This window comes from Macrobrachium nipponense, chromosome 1 (assembly GCF_015104395.2).
Source record: "Macrobrachium nipponense isolate FS-2020 chromosome 1, ASM1510439v2, whole genome shotgun sequence".
Taxonomy (NCBI): domain Eukaryota; kingdom Metazoa; phylum Arthropoda; class Malacostraca; order Decapoda; family Palaemonidae; genus Macrobrachium; species Macrobrachium nipponense.
In genome coordinates this window covers 5,536,947-5,557,633 of record NC_087200.1, presented here as the reverse complement: position 1 = coordinate 5,557,633, position 20,687 = coordinate 5,536,947, and the positions used below count along the sequence as shown (strand labels likewise).

Genomic DNA, 20,687 nt, shown 5'->3' with positions numbered 1-20,687 from the left:
TTCTCAAGGTGCTTGACTTTTGATTCAGGCATTGTTACAGACTCTTCACTTAAGGTCCTCTTGTTGACAATTGTCCCAGCGTCCATTTTTTCTTCTTTATCTTCATTGGACTTTTTTTTATTCAATTTCTTTTGTCTTTCCCCATTTCCTATTACTACATCTACAAATGACTTCTGGGTGTTGAATTTCTGCAAAGTCTTTTATCTTGCCTCTTTAAAGGTAATGCGCTCATGAGTCTTGATACAAAGTGTTTCTTTTTCAATGATATACTTGATACATGATTTATGTGCTGCATTATGGTCTCCCTCACAATTAGGGCAGCATGGAGTAAGCTCACAATTCCCATGTTCTTTTCTTCCACAGTTAAAGCATATAGCTGGTTCATTTCTTTCTTTTTTCCTGCATGTTGTTATCAAATGGCCAAACATTTGGCAATGAAAACATCTTCTGGGAGCGGGAATACACTGTTTAACTGGTAAGTTAAACAGTGTAATTTAGGGAGTCTCAAACAATCAAAGGTGAGTATCAAGTAGGCGTTGGATGTAATATTCCCAATATTTTTTTCTTGGTCCGTTTCACATCAACCACCTTTTGATTAGCACATTCTTTTCGGAGAGTGTCTTCAGAATAATGTAAGAGTTCAGCACTATACACTACTCCTTTCGACTGCTTCATAGTTTTGTGAGGAGTGCATTTTGCTGCACTTCCCTCTACAGCACTAATAGACAGTAACTTTCTACTTTCATCTGGTGATGAAACTTCTACAAGCAAGCTTCCTTCACCTTGAGAAGCTATCTTTGGTTCTCTGTCAATGCATTTCACAATATCTCTGTGGACATCAAATATATTCAGTTCTTTTATGTTTTTGTCGAGGTCAAGAGAAAGGTATTTGTTATACGTCTCAGGTTCTTGAGATCCAAGTAACATTCCAATATCATGATTAGCATTCCTATTTCTATTATCAAATCTACTATTCTTTCCTCTGTTCTGAACTACATAAGGGCTCGTAGTAACAATAAAAGAATCTTTGTTATTTTCATTGGAGGAGGTTGGGATGGCGAAGGGAGGTCCTTATCCAAGCCTAAGGTTGTCAACGGTGCCAAAGAGTCGAGGGGTCCAGGGGACAGTGTACTAGTCATGGGAGTTTGAAGGAAAAAAAGGTATCGCGGACTAGACAGAGTTCGACATTCTCCACCAACGGCACACGTAAAAGTTGCTTCCCCATGGTCTGCCCCATACCCTATCCTTTCGGGATGGCACCAATAGGCTTCCAGTGGCCCAGGTATAAGCCAATCTGCCTGCTGGGAGTTCTGCCCCCACTAATGGGGACAGACTCCCCACTCCAAACATATTGATGGGCTTCCGGACAAAAGCCAGGAGTCCCATCCCAAAAACCAGGCCCCCCCTGATTCCGATGGGCTGATCCCTGGAGATGGTTCCGCCCTCAAGATAGTAATGGGAAAATCCCATCACCATCTCTTGGGTCCAAACCGTATTGGGTGGCGACTCACCACCACAACTCCCACAGTTAGCTTCGAATCTAAACCCCCTCCAAACCACGAACCCCTCCCAGACTCACCCAAGCAGTACAATTTTTCGAAAATGGAAATGTCTACTCAAGTTAATGCCAAAAGTTTTGTAGGCGTTCCGTCAGGATCCGGCCTTCGCAAACTTGAAGGCAGAATCCCTTACCCGCTCACCACGTGAAGGAACCTACTCGAGGGGGAGATTGTTCATGGCTTATAAAACGAGCCGTTAAGGAATGGGTGATATTTAAGCAATCAGAATGAAATAAAAATAAAAATGAATCTCTGTTGTTGGGAAAGAAAAATAACTTAAGAAACCTTTGTCGTATTTGGCTAAATTATTGTAGTAATCCGACTGAAGTTCAATGCTTGACTGTAATATATGTCTCTCAGTACCTAGATCAATAATATTGCAAGAAATGTTGCCTTTGTTAAAAAAAAATACGTCGATGGGTGTTTTATTTGTAGGCAACACTTGAGATTGATTATGTCATAAATAGAGTGGACCATTGCAACTCTACATGTCACCAAAGATACAAGCGAGGAAGCTATAAGATATATTGAATAGAGCGACAAAATTAACAAAAGAATTGTACCTCAATACAGGATTACACGTGTATTGTGTGAACTGCATTAGCTTCCTAACTATGACTCACCGCACTATCAATACTGGTTGTCGAATATTAACAGACGGTTTCAAGTTATTTGAGCCATGGTACATTTCGAATGTTGGTTTTAGATCCTCTAAATCTGCAGCCCCAGGTGTGTACCAGAAGCTCCCTCTTGACATCAAATGACTAAAAATATTAAGTCTGTCAAGAAAAGTGTTAGATATGCTCTGAGTGGTATGAAAGTAGATTTCTGCATTTTGTGTGTGGCATAATCTGCTGGTTCCACAGAGTTCCTTCGTTGTAATGGTAGGTACCAAAGAAGAAGAAGAAGAAAAAAAAACTAAACGATTGTTTATACACAGACGTGCTTACCAATTGATTGATTGATTGTGTATTATATCTGTTAATCAATCAATCGGTAAGCACGTCTGTGTATAAACAATCGTTTAGTTTTTTTTCTTCTTCTTCTTTGGTACCTACCAGCTGACTTCGCTTTGCCATCTCTGGTGTAATAATAAAAACCATCCACGCTATATTTGGGGTCAAGAGAACTAGAATATTGCGGGCAGGAAATTCTCGCTGGATTAATAAGGTAGACTGTATCGTTAACACACACTAGATATTAACACTAATTATTAACACCGACTACATCCGTTGTTTGTTTTGATTTGAGAATTTATTAAATTGGTTTGTTCCTCTATTAGTGTTCTTTGAAACTTAACATGTTTAGGTTAATATTGCGTATTCAAAAATGTTATCTTTTTTTTTATTATTAATGATTGATGAAATGAATATTTGTGTCCTTGAATATATTAAGAAACCTCTATGCATAAACGTACTCGCCAAAACTAATTGGTCCGACATTTTAGCGGACATATCATGAGTTTGAACAATAAAATTGACATTCTGGTATCGCAATAATGTTACCCATTTTGATTTTATCGTTAATCAGTAAATGACTACCTCTTACTTCTAGCTGTCACTGTAAATCAACTGGATCTCCATTCATTCATGATTATTAATCTCCTTAAAAAAGAAAGAAGGAAAACACCAGTAGCCCGCTGCTGACGAAGTTGCTTCATTTTACATTTTCTGAATGTTAGCTTGATAAAAACACACATTATGCTCACTGATTAGTAAATTATTAGGACTGTTTAATAACTAAGGGCCAGCCATGGTCTTTCAAATTTCTCAGGTGACTTACAACCCCTCTTTAAAGTTTAGTTGATCTTTAGACCTTTCAAGTGTGATAAGTGTTCGTTTGTATTGACGAGTCTTGTGTTATAAAACATGTTCTTGTAATGAATATGACATCCACGATTAGCAAAAATACAGTTTTACCACGCGTTAATACGGGAAAATAAAATAATCTGAAGCATGCATATCGATTTATGGTAATTTCCATGAACACCCCAGCTACCAATGTCATAAGATGACGACAACAAGACCAGAGTCGCGTTGTGATTGAGGCGTCTGAACGCGTCCGAACTGATAACACTCAACTCAACCTCGGTCTCTGATCAGTGATCATTATAACCAGGCAGTGTCAGGCAAGATATCGAGGTACGATACCGAAGATAGACTGTGTCATTGGGAGGTGAGGTTAACCCTTTTTATTTTTGTCAGTTCCAAATGGTATGTATGTAGTGTAGTAAGTACCACAGAACTTCTGTGACCCTCTGTTCTTCAGTGCAGTAATTAGACTGCCATGTCATCCGCAAACGTAATAGTAGTAGTAATTACGCAATGGTTGTAGTATTGCTACAGGACGTTCCCATGTAGGCCAACTTAAGAGTCGGGCCTTCAGAGTTGTATCTTATGTCTCCTCGGTTATTGCTTTTTTTTTTTTTTTAGCTCATTTTCAAGACAGTTCTATTTAAATTGAAATATCTAGGTAGGCCTATAACCTGGGGTCAAAATGCATTACTACCTTTTATTGGTACCTACCTAGCTATGGCAATTTTTGGTGTGAGAATAGAAAAACCAAATAAAACTGTATTACCTATAGCTTGACCTAACCTAGGACATTGGGTCTATGGGTGATTCCAAAGCTAAGGTGTTTTGTGTATTTTAGTTAGAAGAAACACTTTCAAACATATACCTAGTACGATTCATTAGGTAGGTAGCCCTATAATCTAGCTACTACCTACCTATCTACCCTACTACCTATGTGAAGTAGTAGTAATAGGTAGTACCTACTACCTAGTAGTGGCTAGGGTAAAAAACCGCATGGTACAGGGGTGGACCATGTACGATCAATGTGTACAACCCCAAGAAAAGTACATTAGGTATAACGCGTCCTGACACCGGAGTAGAGGTCTTTAGCTCCGTTTCTCACCAACAACAAGTCGCGTCTGATGCCCATCTCCGATGTCAGGACGTGTTACAGTGTACTTTTTTTGGGGTTGTACACATTGATCGTACATGGTCCACCCCTGTACCATGCGGTTTTTTACCCTACTACACATTGATAGTGTAGCCCTAGCTTCTCTATCCTAGACATAGGCTAATAGGCCTAGGGTAAATGACCGAGCGTCAACATAGCGGCTGCCGAACCCGGAATGCAGCCACCTTCCTGAAAAAGTACTTGGATTCGCGGTATTTCTACAGAAGCAATCCGCGGTGGCCCAGACTATGGCAATTGACGTTTTCCTATGTTATTTTACTTACTGAACAAGAATTTAAAGTAATATTTGTTCGGACGACTGTAATTAACCCCCAGGGGCCAGTAATAAACACGGTGAAATACATTGGACGTCCCAATCCCTAGTGGATGTTATATCCCCGGTTACGTTCCTTGCAGTTCGTGCGGAATTATTCTTTAGAATTACCCTGCAAGAAACTTAACCGCGGGTACGACATCCACTAGGGATTGGGGCATCCAATGTATTTCGCCATGTTTAGTACTGGCCCCTGGGGGTTAATTACAGTCGTCCGAATAAATATTACTTAAAATTCTTGTTCAGTAGGTAAAACTGCATAGATACACCGCAACTGCCGTAGTCTGGGCCGCCGCGGATAGGTACCCTAGATCTACCGGATTCGCTGCCATGATCATCTGTCAAGAGTTTTGACCCATCCTGGCAGCACACCGAGACCTTTACGCTCATCGTGAAGTAAGCGTTTTCTCCTAAATTATGAATTTATGGCAAAATTCAAGCACTTTTTCGAGAAGTTGCCGTGTTTTGAGAAAGGTGGCCACTATGTCGCTGCTCGGTCATTTACCCTATGTTTTTAAAAGCCAATGTTTTATATTTTTTGGATAACCAATATTCTGTCGTTAGTCTAGAAAGTCTCACAGGCAAGCTAAAAGTAGTTGTATCTATTGTAGTCTCTGCTGTTTTGATATTTTTTAGGGGACTAGCATTACTATTTTAAGAAGGCTTCATGGTATAGGACGTACGCATGCTACACATAAATACTTAATGGAATGTGGAGAAGGGAAACGCCCCAATCTGCAGTTCCTGTCAAGAAGTTCTAACAGTAAATCATATCATAACTGATTGCCTAGTTTGTACCCAAGGGAAATGAGCTAACACACTAAATGGTAGGCCCATGAGCGAGTATCAGATTTTACCATGTTTATTTAATCCGTGTTAAAGACTATAATATATTTTATACATTTTTTATCGACAATAGTTTTGTATGAATTTTAGCTAAACTTACAATACCTACTAATAGGATCAAAACTGAGTGGCCCTAGTTGGCCTAGTCCTTGGCATGCATGCTTAAAATTTATAAATCAATCAATTAGTCAATCCAAATGTATGCTGGTAATTTAGTGTTCATTTTCTTTATGGAAGATCATGTCTTTTCCACCAGCTTTTTTCAGTCTTCTGTGGTCTTCCTGAATTAATTATAGAATTTTTCTATATGACTGACCAAGTCTGGGAATAAAAGACTGAAGTTCCTAAAATCAGGTCTTTTGATGTAAAGTTTATGCTCCCAAATTCAAGTTTTTCTCGTGCTTTTGTGGTGGCAAATCCGTAACAAAGCCAATAAGGGAGTCGGAGAAAATGTATCCATACTCCAGTTAATCAGATTGGGTACAGAGTGCTGAGAGATAATTTGACTCTGACTCGTTCAGTATAAACAGGAATGAGTCGGTTTGACTTGCATCAGTTTAAGTGTAGCCATAGAAATGTTCACACAATGAGTGGAGAATGGCCATGAAGTGTTTAATGCAAGGCACCTGGTGATCAGGGAGAGTAGTCCTTAAATTTTTTTTAAAAGTTGTAATGTACTGCAAAGTATTTGAGGGAAAACTAACCCTTCAAGTTCAGAAACTGACAGAAGTAGCTCTCAGGTTTTGAAAAGCTAATGGACATTTTGCCATTGTTTGTGAACATCTGAGTGAGAATTATCAGACAGTTCCTTATGATTCACAACTTTTAATGACTGAGGAATTGTTGGCACCAGCTGTAGGCATAGAGCAGTAAGCTCAATATCAGATGAGGCCTGAGAAGAAAAGCAGGATCTCCAAGAGCACCCTTAACTCTGCTTTCTAGACTTGACATTCGGTTCTAAAGGAGTAAAGCCAAAACTGGGACCTTTCATTAGCAGAGAAGCACTGGCGCCAGGAAAAAAAGGACACTTAAGCTTTTGTAGCAAAGAATGATTTATAGAGGAAGGCAATTTACAATTAAGGTCAGAAGATGATGATTCCTCCACTTGGATCATGCACATTTTGCAGGAGTTTGTGTTTAATTTCATCTGTTTATGTGATGACATAAGCAGGTAGATCTTTGACCTCCCCATCCAGTAATTCATAGAAGCCTCAGTGTTCAAATCTGCATGCTGCGAAGGGGTAGGAATCAAAGTGGTATCTGAGGCTGACGAAGAAATTACCTTACACTTTAGTTTTCAGGTCTGACATAATAGTTTTACTATTGTTTTGGGTATCGTGATAACCTTCTTGTTTTAGACATTTTATGTTTGTACTATGAACTACTATAGTGCCTGCATACTTATATTTTCTTTGGTTTACTTTTTTCTAGTGTTGTTGCATAGGGTAGACTGAGTAATTGGCAAGAGAGTGGAATAGTGGAGCTCAAGCTGGAGGTTAGTCTTAGTATCCTTTTTTTTTATGAGGACTGTATCAGGAAGAGTTTCAATCATACAAGTGCTGTCATTCAATGGATATGTGTACATATATAAAATTTACTGAAGCCTCATTGTTGAGTGATACCAAGTACAGTAGTGCCTCTGGTTACGAAATTAATCCGTTCTGAAGCGGCCTTCGTAACCTGATTTTTTTGTATCTAGAACCACATTTTACAAGTAAATTGCCTAATTCGTTCCAAGCCCTACAAAAACACCACAGTAAATGATATAATAAAGCTAAATTGACCTATAAACAATGAAATACAACAATTTGGACCATTCAATACCTAACCTTACAGTGACTGTACCTGTAAATAAAGTGTATTAGTGTACAGGGTACTAGAAATACTGTACGTACGTATGTAGTAAAATGTGGAACCTTGCCTTTCGAGTGAGGCGATGTCCAAAAGTGGCGACAGAGGAGGAGGACAAATGGCAGAAAACATGAATACTTAACTTTACGAAACAACATTACAAAATGGCAGAAAGCATTAACACTAAACTTTACGAAACCCATTAATGAATGGCAGAAAGCATAACACTTCTGGATTATCTCATCTTTGTCTCCATAGAAAGCATCCTCTTCTTTCCATGAACTTCAGCAACATTCTTGGGACCCATTGCTAATAACGTAAGTAATTAAGTTCACACACGACATGATAAAGTAACTTACAGTACAACGAAAGCGAAATCACTTAACACGAATTTACGTTAACAAACAAAATCTATGTGAATGAACGAATTCCAGATGTTTACTATAACACTGCCACAATGAAATGGTCAAGGAACACCTTTACATAGAGGCATGATGGGACAGATGCTGACTAATAGGAGAGCAGGATCTTACGGCGGTGAGTAGCATCAGGAACCAATGGGAGAGCGGGAGGATGGTGGCGAGTCTACTAAGTTGGTGGGGCGCGAATTTTAAAATTGTTCTCGGCGGCCCAGGCGAATCTCTGACGTTACAGTACATATGCCCTTTCACAACCTGAATTATTTTCGTACACAGAAGCAAAAAAATCTTCATCTTTGCTTTCGTAACCTGGATTTTTCGTAAGTAGGGAGTTATGTATGTAGGGAGTCTAGGACAATTACCCCCTGTGGACAATTTACCCCCAGGATAACTTCCCCCTAGGACTACCCCCCCCCAAATGGTTAACAATGGTTAATGGATAATAGTCCAGTCAAGTGCAGTGATAGTGCCCCTAGTGTTGTGGAGGGGGCGTCAGATCGGCCCTATAATGCCTCTAGGCCTGGACCTCTGCCGGACTCCCAGGAATCAGGGAGTGGGCAAGTCGAAAGCCGAAGGAGGGTTACGGGGGCTCCCCACCGATCTGGCGTCCCTTCGGCAGGACCTGTTGACGCTTCCCAGGCTGCCAAGGAGCGTGCTCGTGCACGTATCCTTCAGGAGTGCTTCTCGTCCTCCGAGACGTCCTCCCCGCACAGGGGTTGGAGCTCCCGGAAGGACTCGCGCCCTCTGAAAAGAACTAAGACGCTAGATGTCGCACAGGCGGCCGTCGTCTTTGGTTTCTCAGAGGAGGACGCTTCACGTCCTTTCGCTCCTTCTGCTTTGCGGTAGTCGCCTGAACATTTTGACGACTTTCCACCACAAAAGAGAACAAAGACGCAAGATGTCGCACAGGTGGCCGTCGTCTTTGGTCTCAGAGAGGAGGACGCTTCACGTCCTTTCTCTTCTGCTGCTTTGTGGTTGTCTCCGGAGAGTTTTGGTGCCCTTCCTCCGCAAAAGAAGACCAGGACGTCATCCGATGATGACGCTTTTGAGCGCCCCAGTCGCTCCAGGGATAGAACTGTTGCGGTCCCTGTGAGAAGGAAGAAGGCGTCCCCTCGCCCCTCGTCTTCTCACAGGAGCAGCCCTTCCCCTGAGAAGGAGTCTTCTCCGACAAAGAAGATCATCCTTTCAATGCAGCAACAACTTGCTTCGTTGCTTGCCGAGAGAGAGACAGAGCCGCGTCGGAGGAGGAAGGATGATAGTCTGCCTATCAAGAGGTCCAGACAGTCCCCCTCGCCTTCTTTTCGCTCGTCTCTTTCTCCTGTTTCGTCGCCCTCTGGATTTCGTGCGGCTCCCCGGCGGTTGTCTAGAGGGCACGAGGAACGTCTCCCCAAACGTTCTTCTGTCGAGAGGAAGGGACGTCGTTACTCTCGTAGCAAGGATTGTTTTCCTGCTCCCCAAGACGCTCCCCTCTCCTCTCTTCGTGACGCTCCGTATGCGGAACGTGACGTTTGCTCTGCTGCTAGGCAGGATGTCGTTCAAGCTGCTAAACTTGACTCCTTGCAAGCTGCTTCGCTTAGTCAAGCAGCACGCCAAGATGCCCCTCGCTCGTCCCTGAGGGACGCTCTTGTCTGCTGCCAAGCATGACGCTAGTTCGGCAGCTAAGCTGGACGCTTCTCAAGCTGCTAAGCTGGACGCTTTGCATTCGGCTTCGTCACGAGCTGCTCGTCAGGACGCCCAGCATGACGCTTTTCTGGATACTTGTCAGGACGCTGAAATGGACGCTCGCCGACGCTTGGACGCTCTTTTTGACGCTTCTCATGACGCTCCCCGACTACAGGACATTCGTCGTGACTCCCATCTAGATGCTTTTCATGAAGCTTTCGCATCTGCGCCTGAACCTGCTGAGGCTGTTTTGGAAGACTCACAACCTTGTACTCTGAACTCGTCTTCTTAGCAGCGCTCCTTATTGAAACTTGTCCCTAAAGGCCTTATACCTCTTCCTTCGGTGGTCTTGTCTGCCACTCCTGCAGAAGAGGGAGAAGTGAGCAGCTCGTCGGAGGAAGCAAACGAAGAACAACCTTAAACGTCAGCGTCTTCTGACTACCAAGTCTTGGCCCGCTTACTCCGTGCTTAGTTTGGAGATAAATTCCAACCCTCGGCCCCTCGCTCTCCTCCTTCTCAGTTATCTTCTTCGAAATCTAGCAAGACTCCGGGATTTGTGAAAATGAGGACTTCTCTTTCGACCAAGAGACCGTTTAAGAAGGTCCATGACTGGATGGAGTCGAGGAAAGCACAAGGCAAGACCTCTTTTGCCCTAACTCCGTCAAGACTTAATGGCAAGGCAGGTACACGTATTTGGTATGAGACAGGGGAGGACGTCGGACTGAGAGCTCCCTCCTCTACCCAAGGCGACTTTGCCAGCCTTGTTGACGCACCGAGTAGGTCTCTCCTTTCGTCGGCGAAGGTGGCTTGGACACCTTCTGAGCTAGACCACCATCTTAAAGGACTCTTCCGTATGATGGAGGTATTTAATTTTTTGGACTGGTGCTTGGGGGTCCTTGATACAAAGTCTCGTAGTCCGGACTCGATTAGCCTGGGGGAGCTGTCCAGCGTTCTGGCGTGTATGGACAAGGCCGTCAGGGATGGTTCGGAGGAGCTGGCTTCGCACTTTTGTACAGGGCTCTTAAAAAAGAGAGCGCTCTACTGCAATTTCACTGAAAAGTCAGTTTCTGCCTCGCAGAGGGCAGAGTTGCTGTTTGCCCCTCTTTCGAGCCATCTCTTTCCCCAGGCTATGATCAAGGATCTGGCCGTCAGCCTGCAAGAGAAGGCTACACAAGACCTTCTAGCACAGTCTTCTAGACGTCCTGCAGTCCCTTCGACGTCTTCGCTAATACAAGCTTCTAAGAAGCGGAAGCCCTTTCGAGGCGGAGGTTCCTCGAGACCGTCTTCTCGAGGAAGAGGTCTTCCCAGAGGCAGAGCCCCTTCTAAGCTCAGGGTAAAAAATGAGACTGCAGTCCTTCAGTCACCAGTAGGAGCCAGGTTTCGTTTATTCGCAAAAGCCTGGAGAGAGAGAGGTGCAGACAGCTGGTCGCTCGACGTCATCGAGCAAGGATACAAGATACCTTTCCTGAAGCCGCCTCCGCTGTGCACGACACCCAGGGATCTGTCACCCTCTTACCATCAGGAGAAGCAGCAGATTCTATACGATCTGCTCAAGCAAATGCTCGAAAAGAGAGCGGTGGAACAGGTCTTAGACCTAGAATCCCCGGGCTTCTACAACAGGTTGTTCCTGGTGCCGAAACAGTCGGGAGGTTGGCGACCAGTTTTAGACGTAAGCAGTCTGAATCTTTTCGTGGAGAAACAAAGGTTCAAGATGGAGACGCCTCAGTCAGTTCTTGGGGCCTTAAGACCAGGCGATTGGATGGTGTCATTAGATCTTCAGGACGCCTATTTTCACGTCCCGATCCATCCCCAGTCGATGAAGCACCTGCGGTTTGTCCTGAGAGGGAAAGTTTTCCAGTTCAGGGCTCTTTGCTTCGGGTTGAGCACGGCTCCGATGATCTTCACAATTTTAATGAAGAACGTGGTGAGGTGGCTTCATCTTGCAAACGTCAGAATCTCTCTATATCTAGACGACTGGCTCATTCGAGCCTCTTCGGAAGCATGGTGTCTGAAGGACCTTCACTCAACTTTAACTTTGGCGAAGTCCCTGGGACTTCTGGTGAATTTCGAAAAGTCACATCTGATCCCAATGCAGTCCATCGTGTATCTGGGGATTCAGATGGATTCAGTGGCTTTTCGAGCTTTTCCGTCCCAGGAACTTCAGCAGCAAGGCTTAGACAAAGTGTCAGCCTTCCTAAGGAAAGAATCATGCTCGGTGAGGGAATGGATGAGTCTGCTGGGGACCATTTCCTCGTCAGACCTCTCCAGTTTTTCCTGACGGAGAACTGGAAGGACTAGGAGAATCTCGATGCGATCTTGAAGATCTCGAGAGAGGTAAAGGATCACCTAAGGTGGTGGCTCGATCCTGCAAAGCTGTCGGAGGGATTTTCCCTCAAGCTTCAGAGCCCCGACCTAGTGTTGTTCTCCGACGCGTCCACCACGGGGTGGGGAGCAACACTAGCGGGGGAAGAAGTTTCAGGCACCTGGAGAGGGGAACAGGTGTCTTGGCACATAAACCTCAAAGAGCTGGCGGCCATCTATTTGGCGCTCCAGTTCTTCCAAGACAGTCTCAAATCAAGTAGTCCAGATCAACTCGGACAACACAGCTCTGGCCTACATCAAGAAACAGGGAGGAACACACTCTCGGTCCCTGTTCACTCTAGCGAGAGAGATCTTGTGGGCAAAAGCACGGGACGTAACGATCCTTACGAGGTTCGTCGCAGGCGTCGAGAACGTCCGTGCAGATCTCCTCAGTCGGCAAGGTCAACTGCTGCCGACCGAATGGACTCTTCACCAGGAGGTGTGCCAAGAGCTGTGGGGTTTATGGGATGTCCTCTCGTAGACATCTTTGCGACTTCGAGGACAAAGAGACTTCCGCTGTACTGCTCCCCGGTGCTCGATCCAGGAGCAGTAGCGATAGATGCCCTTCTCTGGGACTGGACAGGGATGGACCTGTACGCCTTCCCCTCGTTCAAGATCCTGGGAGAAGTTATGAGAAAGTTTGCAGCGTCAGAAGGGACGAGAATGACGTTGATCGCCCCGTTCTGGCCTGCAAAAGAATGGTTCACAGAGGTCATGTCCTTCGTAGTAGACTTCCCGAGGACGCTTCCGTCAAGGATAGATCTACTCAGACAGCCCCACTTCGAGAGGTACCACAAAAACCTCCCCACTCTGAGTCTGACTACGTTCAGACTATCCAAAAGTTGGCCAGATCGAGAGGCTTTTCAAGACCTGTGGCAAGAGCTATTGCCAATGCAAGGAGAGCTTCCTCTCTTTCAGTGTACCAATCGAAGTGGGCCGCTTTCAGGAGTTGGTACAGAAAGAAGGGCATTTCCGATACCACGACCTCTGTGAACCAAATAGCTGACTTTCTACTTTACCTGAGGAAGGACTTGAAGCTGGCAGTCCCGACGATCAAAGGCTACAGAAGTGTGCTGTCTGTAGTCTTTAGACATAGAGGCATGGACTAGCAAACGACAGACCTTCACGATCTATTAAGATCCTTCGAGACCATGGAGGTGCCTCAACCTAAGTTGCTGTCATGGAACTTGGACGTAGTCCTAAAGTTCCTGATGTCCTGTCGTTTTGAACCTCTTCATGCTGCGTCACTAAGGGACGTTACCTGGAAGGCTGTTTTCCTAACTGCTCTGGCGATGGCAAAGAGAGTTAGCGAAATTCAAGCCATCAGCAAGCACGTTTGTTCATTGAGCCCGATGTTTCTGGCTAAGAACGAGAATCCGTCCAACCCTTGGCCCAAGAGCTTTGAGATTAAGGGTATGGCCGAAATCATTGGACGGGAGCCAGAGAGAGTCCTGTGCCCTGTCAGGGCTCTCAAATTCTATTTGCGGAAAACGAAGGAATGTCGAGGTCCTTCTAGCAACTTGTGGTGTTCGGTCAGAAAACCAGACTTGCCGATGTCTAAGAATACTCTGGCATTCTTCTTGAGGGACACCATCAAGGAAGCGCATTCATCTTGTGAAGACAGTGACATGAAGCTGTTGAAAGTGAATGCTCACGAAGTTAGGGCTATCTCTACCTCGGTAGCCTTCCAAAAGAACATGGCACTCGGTGACATTTTGAGTGCCACCTTTTGGCATAGCAACTCGGTGTTCGCTTCACACTACCTGCGGTATATGAAGACGACATACGAGAACTGCTATTCGCTAGGGCCATACGTCGCCGCAGACACTATGTTGGGGGCAGGAATTAGCACTCATCCTATCCTGTAGAAAATGGTTAGGTGAGCATTTAATTTCTTGTATTGATTTATGGTTGTAGGGTCGACCGCTTGAGGCGGACTTCCCTTCCTTTAGCCTAAGTTATGTGGGAATTAACTTTTGTTAGACTAGGTCAGGTGGTGGTTTTGCTTCGTTGCCCTCATAGTACGGTCAAATGGTCTAGTCACAGTGTGGTCACGCCCCCGTTGACAGATCATCTAGAACTCACCAGCTACATAGCAGACTTGGGTGACAGTAATCACGAAGTCAGCTATGCTAACAGGTAAGGAACCAAGATGTCAATCATCTGCATGTATATGTTTCCTAAAATCCTATTCTGTCTCTCCCCACCTCCAAAGGTGGGATTCAGCTATATATATATCTGACAGGTAAGCTTCATGAACAAAATGATATTGTTATGATACAGTGAAGTTTGTTCATACTTACCTGGCAGATATATATAATCAAAGTGCCCACCCACCTCCCCTAAGGAGACAGTGGCACTAGAAAATCTGAATAGAAAATGGGAATGGTTCCTGATACCCGCCTCCCAGTGGCGGGAATGGGTACTAACCACCTGACTCCCACTACGTGTGTCGTAAGTTTTGAAATTCTGTCGGACTTCGGAGAATACAGCTATATATATATATCTGCCAGGTAAGTATGAACAAACTTTATTGTATCATAACAATATCATTTTTCTGAGCATCTGCATTTACATGATACTGAGGTGCATATTTTCATTTATCTGTATTAGAAGTCCTTCATTATTTTACTGGTAAATGTGGAATATTCAATACTAACACAAAGAATATGTTTTTATTACTGGATATTAATTTTTGCTAGTGCTCATAAGCTTGAAGGAGTAATGTTAATGCGCTGTAAAGCAGCATGTATATAACCCAGAATTTGGCCTTGTCTTTGCTTATTTCAAGGATGTAGTTGGAGGACCAGGTTATAAATGGTCATTTGCCTCTAAATCCTGGTTGGTACAGGAGTTTGAGGTATGGCAATGTAAACTTTATAATGACATCTAGAATAGGTTTTTGAGTTTTGAAAAGGAGGCTGCCAGGATGTTTTTGGAGGCTGCACAATAACTGATTTTGTACTGCATTAGCAGTGCCAATCAAGTTTTAAAAATGGACAAAACAGGCCTTTTCAGGAATGTCAAATTTGACTTCTGTTTACTGGGAAGGGAAGTCGGCTATAAGGTTCAAGGTTGCTAAAGATTGCATCCCATCGAGTTTTCATTGCTGAAGGATATCTAAAGCTGGTGCCTTTATTGATGTACTGTATTACTGTGGGAATCCATGGACACTGAAGGAAGCTGTTTTAAATACTGGCAATGTAGAAATTTGTCTTGAAGGCTAGGGTGATGAAAGCCATTACCAATTTCTATATTATTGACTAAATGCTAGTACTAGTGTAGAAATTCATCTTTAAGGCAAAGATGATGAAAGCTATTACTAATTCCTATATTATTGACTAGACTGTATCTTCCCTCGAGCATTATGCCACATAGAATAGTATTCTTCTCTTTTATTATTTTCTGAGCCACATCAAGGCATGGATGGATCATATCACAAATCTGAGGGGTTGTTTATGGCTCCTATGCTCACATAGAATAGTATTCTTCTCTTTTATTATTTTCTGAGCCACATCAAGGCATGGATGGATCATATCACAAATGTGAGGGGTTGTTTATGGCTCCTAACACCACCTCTCTCACCAAGCTCATATATCAAAGGCTCACTGAAACATGTGCAGACTAGACTACATGAATAGTGTACAATAAAGAGATTGGTTCAGTCTCGGGATGCTATCCTTGATAAGATTGTGAAGGAGTATTGGATTAACTTTTAAGCATTGTGGGTCTAACATTTAATCATTGATTCTTGGAATGAATTCCATCCTTTTATGTTGAATGCTTTAGGGCATAACATATGGCCTGAATGCATCCATGACTTAAGCATTTCTTCAGTAGACAGCATTGGTAAGGTTATCATAAGGCTGTCTCATAAGGTTGGGTTTTATGAGGTAGATGAAGAGGATGTTACCAAGTTCTAAGAGTCCCAGCAAGCCATTAACCTGTTGGGAACTAGCAAGAGTCCATCCTTTTATCAAGCCTGGAAAGGATAGTTCTTTCGTAGGAAATTAATAGTCCTATTGCCCTAACATCTTGTTTGTGTAAACTAATGGAGAAAATGGTGAATGCTCGTTTAGTGTGGTATTTAGAGCAAGGAAACTTTTCTCTCCGGCCCAATGTGGTTTCTGCAGTATGCGATCCACTGTTGATGTCTTAGTTAGAATGGAGTCTGCAATATGTGAAGCCTTTGCCTCTAAGCACCACTTTATCACGGTTTTCTTCGACTTGGAAAAAGCGCATGATACTACGTGGCGGTATGGAATTTTGAAAGTAGTCCATGAATATGGTTTAAGAGGAGAATTAGCCTTTTTTATTAAGCTATTCTTAAAAAATTGTTATTTTCAAGTACAAGTAGGAGCAGTTCTGTCTGAAGTATGTAAACAAGAAGGTGTTCCTGATGGCAGTGTGTTAAGTGTAACACTTTTTGCTCTAGCAATTAATGACATAGTAAAGCAAATACCTGCTGATGTTATGCACACTCTTTGTGGATGACTTTTCTTTATCTTTTGCAGCTGCACGTATGTCAGTAGCAGAACTTCATCTACAAATAGTAATAAATAAGGTAGTGAAATGGGCTGAAGTTCATGGTTTCAGATTTTCTTCATCAAAGACTGTAGCCATGCATTTCTGTAGAATTAGAGGGATACATGCAGACCCAGATTTGTATGTAAATGGCCAGAGAATATGTTGTGTTAACAAAACTGTTTTTAGGAATGATTTTAGATAGTATTCGGTTGACATGGCATCCCCATATCCTAAATCTCGGGGCTAAGTGCAGAAAATCCTTGGATATCTTGAAAGTTTTGTCAAGTACATCTTGAGAAGCAGATAGACTCCAGTTATTGAGATTGTATAAAGCTTTGATTTTATCAAAATTAACATATGGATGTGAAGTTTACACCTCGGCTACCCCAAGTCGCCTTAAGATTTTAGACTCCATTCACCATACTGGAATTAGGATTGCTCCTGGAGCTTTTAGGACTTCCCCTATAGAAAGTATGTTAGTAGTAGATGCTGGGGAAATGCCCCTAGCCTTACATGACCAGGCTCTTCTGGCTCGAAGCTGGTTCAGATTCCAGACTTCCTGGATCCCTATTATGCCAGTCGCTAAGAAATGGAAGATTTGATAGCTTTTATGAAAGTCATCCAAAGATGCCACGTCCATATGCCTTCAGACTGAAATCAACCCTCCAAGACTTGAACATTCCAGACAAATGTGTACTACCGGTGAAGCCATCTGTATCTCCCCCTTGGAAATTCCCAGCAGTAGAGTTTTGTAACTACTTAAATCAACCAAAGAAGAATGTCTCTAATAAAATATTATGTTATACCTTTTTAGGTCATATGTCACAACATGATAATTTTATCCCAGTTTTTATCAGTGGATCCAAAACCAGTGCAGGCTCTGGTTTTGGCATAGTTTTTCTGTCCTTTGAGCGTAGTGGAAGGCTCTCAAGTAATGCATCTGCATTTACTGCAGAATTATATGGAATTTTAAATACTGTCAAAGAAGTTTTAAAAAGTAGTGATAAGAATTTTATTGTGTACTGTGACTCTAGAAGCGCTCTAGAGTTGCTGAAAGATTTTTATTCCAAACATCCATTAGTTTTAAGCATTCTAGAATGGTTATTTTTAGCTAAGCGGAGGGGTTTTAATATTGAATTTTTTTGGGTTCCTGCACATGTTGGAATATCTGGAAATGAACGCGCTGACGCAATTGCCGAAGAGGATGTTTCTCGTATTGAGCCCAGATCATTTAAGCTGCCGTGCAGAGATTTATATACTCCAATTAGAGAGATGCATAAAGTACTTTAGCAAAATATTTGGTCAAATTTAACTACTAATGTAAAAATGAGAGCAATTGCACCTGCAATCAATCCTTGGCTGTACAATTTTATGCCCAGAAGGTTTGAAACAGCTCTGTGCCGCCTGCGTATTGGACATACTAGGCTGACACATTCCTACTTGATGAGTCGTGATCACGAACCATACTGTGAGGATTGCCTGGTTCCACTGACTGTTATGCACTTGCTGGTTGAGTGCCCCAGTTTGGTGGAACAGCGCAATCAATATCTATACTATGGGAAGGAGAATAATGTTTTTAAGTTGTCAAAAATTTTAGGAGCAAATGGGATTTTTAACATGACTGGCTTGTTTGGATTTTTTTTTAACACTGGTATTTTAGATAAACTGTGCGCCTTGCTTTTATTCTTATTGAAATGGTGTACGTATATGTGTGTGTGTGTGCATGTACTTATGTGTGTGTACTATATGTATGTATGCATGTAATAATTTTTTTTTATAATTCATTTTTATATTTATTTTATAATTACCAGTATCTTTTTATCATATTTTTTAAATAATTCTCTGTTTAATTATTATTATTAAAATTTATAGGGTCTTTATACATAGTTCGGCATCAATGACCTAGTTGTCACAATGCTAGTTTAATATAGTAATCAATCAAGCCACTAACCAATGAGGAGTTGATGGCAATCAGACATAAGCATGCAGTAGGATGTGAAGAGTCCATGAAGAAGAGGCAGAAGCTCCCAAAATTGTAATTATCTTGAATCTGTGACGTCTTGCACAGATTGATGGTGAAATTAATATCAAGACTCGGGCAAATCATAACACCTTTAGGAATGGCACTATATTTTACTGTAGAGATGCTGCAGAAAGAGCTATATTTTCACTTTTTATTATTATTATTATTATTATTATTAGTATTAGTATTATTTATTATAAATATTAAATATACGTATTAAGTATGATTAAATATATTTGTTCTGACACGTAATACAAACCCTTGGTCCTTTAACAATAGGAATGTACTTACGGCGTAGCTGAATTACGGCCGTTGAATCTTGAACAAGGTGGTTAGGCAGTAACTACCGCTAGCCTGCCCGAATGTAAACACTCCACTTTGCTTTCGGCCGTCTTCCAATGAAGACGTGTTTGTGAGCTCCGGCTGACTGGTCGTTGATCTTTTTTCCCCGTGGAATCCTTTTAGTTTATTTTTGTTTTTTAAATAAATTTGTATATACAGTGGTCCCCCCGTATTCGCGGGGGATGCGTACCAGACCCCCCCGTGAATAGTTAGAATCCGCGAATGTTTGGAACCCCTATAAAAATGCTAAAAACAGCCTATTTTGTTAGTTAAAACTTAAGAAAAACTGCTAAAAATTTTCATACTTGGTTTTTTTAATAGTTTTATCACAAAAAGTGCATTTTATGAGGAAATTGATAACAAAAACCAGGAATTTGTGGATATTTCTCATAGAAAAATACCGCGAATGCGCGAATAATGCAGGGAAACGTTCCCGAGAGAAATCCGCGAATGTGTGAGTCCGCGAATCCGGAGAACGCGAATACGGGGGGTCCACTGTACTATTGTGTTTGATAGTAATACTAAACAAAGGTTTGTCCTTGTTTTTCAATTAATATACAAACCCACTCTTTGTGAAAGCGTTTATAACCACCCCTCTACTTGTGTTAAGAGTTGGCGGCAAAGGTATACCAACATATTATTTACATTGTTTCGCCCTTTAACACTGGCTCAGACCTGCATGAGGATGAGAGATTTATTTAACGTGAGGATGAGACAATATTTAACGTAAGTGATATTGATCCTGTAAGGGGACATGTATTCATCCAGAAATTACGCTTACGCTTGGGAATTACCGAGGGAACTTCAAAGGTTTGTCCGTGTTTTGTTGTTATGGTAATTTCTCTTCTTCTTCCTCTCACTTACTATCGGAAGAAGGTAGAAGGATGGGCGTGCGGTGTTGATGTTGGGGGATCTCCTCTCACTTCGGAGGGCGGTGCCCTTGGATGCGTGAGGAGTAACCTCATTACTTTAATATTTTTTCCTTATTTTACAGACTAGTTGTGATTGTGTTTTCAGCAGTATTGGTTGGATGCTCTTCGTATCGGTTATCCTAACCTTGGAATTGTACCTATGACTCGCAGCATATTGTGTACTGATCCCCTGCTTATAATCATATTCATTACTACTACTACCCGGGAGTTATGTCACTGGTCGAAGCTGTTGCGCTGCCCTGTGAGGTTTATCAACTCCTGATGGTAGAAGTCTGGCAGAATTCGGAGGAACCAAAGACGAAGAGAGCTCGTCAAGTGTCGTCATCCTCTTCGAGATCATCATATCTTCATACCTCCTCCCCTTCGACTTTTAAGGCTTTGCCGTAAAAGAGAAGGTGGTCTCCCCCCCTAAGAAGTTTCATCACGGGACTTCTAAGGGTCTTGTCTCGCTCCGGTGAGACAGGTGGGTCTTCCGCTGGCCCTCCCATTCCTCTGGGAATGGGGCCCGTCTCTCCTTCCTCGGGGAGGAAGCAGATGGGGACCATAGAGGTACTGGCCACCGCTGGTATCTCCGGACTGGGAACCGTCTCGGCCGCCCGCTTGCGAGCGTTAATGAGTGTATGGTCACCTACAGGTGACCATGCAAACAGGGTCCAGACTGCTGAGTACGCTCACCGTGGGAGGACCCAGGCACGGAGCGGAAGATGGTAGGAGTTACTCGGGTTAACTCTCGCCAGACCGGCGAGAGCGATCGTCCGGTGCCCAGGGTTGACGTGATGTTCCCGCGGGTCCTTGCACGCAGAGACTGGTGGAGCCGGGCCATCCAGCCCTCTTTTAATTAATCCCTTTTTTTCAGAGAGGTTTCGG

The 20,687-nt window shown here is 42.9% G+C and overlaps 1 protein-coding gene across 1 annotated transcript in view; it reads left to right on the top strand.

The window, feature by feature from the left end:
- Positions 1-3,402: 3,402 nt before the first annotated feature.
- LOC135219102 (inositol-tetrakisphosphate 1-kinase-like) overlaps positions 3,403-20,687 on the top strand; it is a gene marked incomplete in the record, with an annotated part of 218,677 nt that continues 201,392 nt past the window's right edge. The window contains 2 exon segments of the mRNA XM_064255543.1: positions 3,403-3,734; positions 7,135-7,198.